Below are 6,000 nucleotides of genomic sequence, written 5' to 3' on the forward strand. Positions count from 1 at the left end.
ATATATTAAAAATAATAAGAAGGGTGAAAACACAATTACAAGAGTTTATATTGGACATTTTTAAATTAATTTGAAAACAACACATTCATAAATATCAAATATTATTTTTTTTTATTTTTTCTCTTTACTCACACTTTTTTTTTTCTTTTTTCAACTAATGAGGTGATGTCACGTCATTTTCTCTGTCATCATCTTCCCCAAATTCAGTTAGTTATGTTAACAGTACATGTATTGTATGTATTCACTAAAAAGCGTCACATGTACAAAGAGAAAAAAATCAACAAATGATAAATATGATAATTCATTTTTGTGTATATGTGTCACTTCATGAATTAGCTACAAGCACTACCTCTACTAGTAACATCGAATTAACTTTCAAATTCCCTCTTTATATCACTCATCTTAATATAACTAGCATAATGTCCCTACGTTGCAAGGATAAATAAAATTCACATTTACAAAGTTGAAATAAACAATTCTCACATCTTTGTTGTCGCCATCATTATTATCGTTTTTCATCGTCTTCATCATCTTTTTCGTCAATAATATCTATGGTATGAAAATGAGGGGCTTCAATGGTTGAGACAATCTAGTGGTCGTCTTACTCCTCTCATTCAAAGTTGTTTTTAATATTTATAAAAAAAAAAAAGAAACGGGATAATAAATTTAATAATGAGACATTCATTTAATTTTTTTCTCATTAGTTCACCAATTGTACTCTCATTTCTCGGTCAACAAAAAGTATCATTTCTTACATAATAGGCATATCATATTACTAATCTTGTAACCTTATTTTTGCACCCCAACTATCTCAATAGTACCAACATCTTTTAATTTCATTTTTGACAAACCAACAATCTCGACATATCACTAACTTCTTTACCATAAATTTTTCGGTAGACCAACAATCTCATTCATAAATTCAATTTGTAAAAAATAATGTTGTCATTAATATTTTGAAGCATTTTTATTTATTCTATAGAAATTATGTGATTAATCATGACATAGAATGAAATTCATTTGTAGAAAGAGATAATAAAAAATTGTTTGTGTTTGAACTTATTATTATAATGCTATTAAAAAAACATGACTATGTTAGCCGAAATTGTCTTCGCAAGAATTGTCAATCTTCCCACATTTATTTTGAGCATGGTCGTTTTATGTCGATTATTGCTCAAAACATGACACTATATATAAGTGATTTGATTAAGACATGAAATATATTTGTAATTATATTTTATTTAATTATGTTGTTAGGTGATTATTTATATATACCAGGCATACTAGCTAATAATAGGATGATTCATGTTCATTCATAAAAGTATAATTATTAAGGAATTTGTATACATATATGAATAAAGATCTATTATATACATTTTTTTGTTTTCCAATTAGTCTCTCATATTACTAATCTCTCATCTTATTCCTCGACCAACTAACAACAAATCTATTATCATTGATAAACCAATGTTAGCAGGCCTTTATCCCTCGGTAAACCAACTACAAATTTTATTCATCGGTAAACCAACTATCAATCTCAATAATAATACTTTCACACACCTTTTATCCCCCTCTTAACAAATCAACCATAAAATCTCAATTGACTTCACCATCCAATGTTACCGATCTCTTTTATACCTCCCTCCTAGCAAATCAACCACAAAATCTCAATTCACCCCACAATACAATGTTACTAGTCTCTTATCCCTCCCTCTTAACAAATCAACCACAAAATCTTCTTTTGGACAACAAGACTCACCTCTAACTCTAACAAAATTAATTTTGATGTAATTACTCTTTTATATATATATATATATACGAATTAACTACAACTCTTGACCCGACAATCCGGACACTTTAAAATTAAACATTATTATTATATATATATTAGTTAGTTAAAAAGTTGAATATATATATACTGTTAAAATGTCCCGCTTTCATCAATTTTGGTTTTGAATTTAAAAAATAAAGTGTTATTAGCCTAGTTAGTTATAGGTTTATATTTGTTTATTTAAGTTGTAAGTTCGAAACATACATATAGTATTTTTAATTTTATTTTTAATCGTTTTAAGTTTATGGGCGGGTCAACCCACAATCCAACTCAAGTATTCATTTACTCAAAAACTTCTTCGCACTGCGATTTCATCTCAGGGATAACTTCTGCACCTCTTTCCAAGAGATAGGATTCGGTATCTGAATCGGCTTTTGGAGAGGGCTCTCATATATATTCAAATTAACCACAGCTCTCGACCTGACAATCCGAACACTTTAAAAATTAAACATCATTATATATATATATATATATATATATATATATATATATATATATTAAATGGATAACACTCTTTTATTAAAAAAATATAAAATTAAATTTGTATATATGTAACCAAAAAAATAACATTAATTAATATATTAGTAAGAACATGCATTTGTTGAATAATTTATATTGGTTTGGTTATTTAAACAGATATTATATTGGTCTTTATTAGGTTAATTATACTCCATCAATATGTTACAATATCCGATCATATAATCGATCAATTAAATTTTTTTTAATTAATATTATATCGGTAGTTTTATATATTCTAACATTACTATAAGAAAAAAAACTTCAATGATTCTATTTTCAACCCAAATGAATAAACCATTAGAATTGAGAGAGGAGAGATATGTCTTCTATACCTAATTGCTTACTAATTAACTCATTATATATTTGTTTGACAAGAGTGATTCTCTTAACCCTGAAGTTTGGACTGTCTATGCGGAAAAAAAAATGTTCTTTTTTGTTATTTTGTATGTTATAGTGTAAAAAATAATCATTTTGCATTATATTTATTAGTTTAATTAGTTTAATGATATAATTCTTTTTAAGAGGTGCAAACCTTGTTTTGGAGTTTAAAACTAAAGATCCTAGACGGCTGGATTGGTTGCATTATTAAAGGCCGACCCTACTTCTACATGGACTAATCCAGGAATTCGAGTTGAAATTAATTTGAAAAAAATAGATGGCTAAAGAATAAAAGAAAATTATGAATAAAACGAGTGAATAAACGTAATTTTAACTATTTTTTATGAATTAGAATCAAATAATAAATTAAATTAAAAAAAATAATAAATTATAAGGTTATCTCACATCTCGGAATGGACTGAAATCTAACAAACCCTAACATAGATTCACCGTTGAGTTCATGTTAATATCATAATTAACGTATTTTCATTAAAATGAAACGAGTTTCTCAATATCTAATTCGTAAAAAAACATTTATAAGACCATTTTCAACCACAAACTTATTTTCAAACCCAAAATACAGTAAATGTCAATTCAAAAAGTAGTTCACCTCCAACTTAAAAACCCATTTCCAAACTCAAAAGAATATTCTTATAGTTATACTAACTTTTTAACCTTATTAATATTATCTATATATTTATCAAATTTACATATTTAACCTAAATCTTTTCTCATTTATTTAATAAAATTAAAATATAATTAATTATATATTAATAATTCATATACAACAAAATAATATATTTTAAAATAATAAATTTATAAAATATAATATAAAAATATAAAATAAATTATAAAAATATAAATAAATTATATAAAAAAACTGAATATATAAAATTAATTCATATCAAATGTGTTTTTTACCTTAAACATCATAAGTAAATAAATACAAACTAAAAAAATAAAAATATTGTTAAAGGATTAATTTATAATTTTAAAAAATAAATGCGTTTGTAAATAGTAAATAATATGAGTATTCCAGAGAGAAAATTGTGTTTTCACCATTTTGTGTTTGGGTTTGAGAGTGTAAAATGGGTTTGAGTTTGAGGTTGGGTTAGAAATGGTCAAAATAAAAAAAAAAAAAATTGTCTAATCTTAGGCCTTGTTCGTTTCAGGTTATTTAAATAACCTGAAATGAGAGAAAATAATGATTATATGTGATGATTTTGAGAAAATGACGATGTTTTAAAGGGTATTTATATATATAAATAAAATAAATAATAATAATTTAAAATAAATAATATTTTAGTATTTTGGTTAGTGAATTAATTAATTTAATGAATAAGAGAGGGAATGATATAATAATTGATTTTGTTGGGTTAGTATAACTTACGTAAGGATTGATTGAGGAAATTTGAATTGGTAGACATAAATGATAATCCTTGACTTTTTTTCTTATATATATATTTTTTTCTTTATTTGGCTGCACTTCTACGCATGACAACTCAACAAATTGTTGGGTCCCACGTTAGTTAGGTTAGGAGCATGGGGGAAGAGATAAGGTTGCATGTCTACTCCACTCACATACTACTAATTAACTGTGTTTGTCACTTTTCTATAATATTAATATCAAATATTGCAAATCAACGCACAGTAATAGTTATTACTAATGTATATACTAATTTATATGAATGAATGAATGATTGATTGTATTTGTTTTGATTGAGGGAAAGATATTTAACAATTTAATTAATTGCACTGTTTTCGGTCAAAACCCCTCTATGTAAATTCATGTTAAAATAGGGGTCAGCCTAATCAGCCCTAAACTAAAATTTGAAAATATTTAATTATATTTATTATTATTATTATTTTAAAATAAAATGTTGTAATATATTGGTTTAAGATAAAAATTAAAATTATTTATTTGGTTATTGGTTCAAATTTTATCAAAAATATATTTTTTTTAAACTAGATTTAGACAACGACAAAAAAAAATCTACATTTTCTTTTATGTAGAACTGAGCAGTACAAAATTTGGAACCGACACTGAAAATAGATATAGTACAATTTCAATATCAAACTTAATAAAACTAAGTCCTAGCAAAATAAAAATTAAAAAACTCATACAATGGGCTAGTTTGATTCAACTTATTCTCAGTTTATTGACGTCAGCTTATCCAACTTATTCTAAGATGTTTCATATAATTTCAACTTATTCTAAGATGTTTGATATAATTTTAGCTTATTTAATCGTTAAGTATGGGCATGTTTGATTCAGCTTATAGCTTGTTTTTTTATATTTATAATATTATTTAATAATTAATATTATATATATAATATTATATATATTTATTAATTTAATTTTAAATATTAATAAATGATTTAAATTAAAAAATAATATATATTTCAAAATAAATTATATTAATATATTAATTTTTATAATTTTTTTTGTTAATATATAATTTTAAATATTAATAAATGACTTAAATTAAAAAATATATATATTCTAAAATAAATGACATGAATAAAAAAAAATTATTATTATATATATTTTTCACATTTCCACACTCTCCCTTTGATCTAATCTTTCAATTGTCCATTTATTTTTTTTTTAGCTCTTTCATCCTATTCGTATTATCATTCATTTCAATTGTAATTTAATACTTTTAGATAATTAAGGCTAGTTTAATTTCTAAAATTATAATTATATAAAAAAAATCATAATATATTTATATTTTATATTTTGCTTAATTATTTTATATATTAAGATACATATATTATAAATAATAAATAAAAATATATTTAAATGTATGTTTTTTTATTATAATAATTTTATATAAATATATAAAAAATTTATAAATATATAGAATAGACGAGAGAGAATGAATAAAATGATTAGAGAGATTCAATTAATGAGAGAGAATAAATAAAATGATTAGAGAGATTAAATTGATGAGAGAGAATGAATAAAATGATTAGAAATAAATGAAATAGATGAGAGAGAATAAATAAAAAATATTTAAAATTGATGAAAGAAAAAATGTTGAGATTATAATCTTAAATGCTGAGGAGGGAGGTAGAGAGAAATTTGAGTTTAAACGCAAAATTGTGTTTGATTGTAATTTTTTGTGTGAACTTGTTACCCAAAGTTATTATAGCAGCTTATTACGCAGACGTCTATACGCAGCTTATTAACGCCGAATCAAACGAGGTCAATATCTAGATTTTGAATATACTTTCAACCGGTTATCAAGTAAGAATACGGGTAAAAACGA

This window comes from Impatiens glandulifera, chromosome 3 (assembly GCF_907164915.1).
Source record: "Impatiens glandulifera chromosome 3, dImpGla2.1, whole genome shotgun sequence".
Lineage (NCBI taxonomy): Eukaryota > Viridiplantae > Streptophyta > Magnoliopsida > Ericales > Balsaminaceae > Impatiens > Impatiens glandulifera.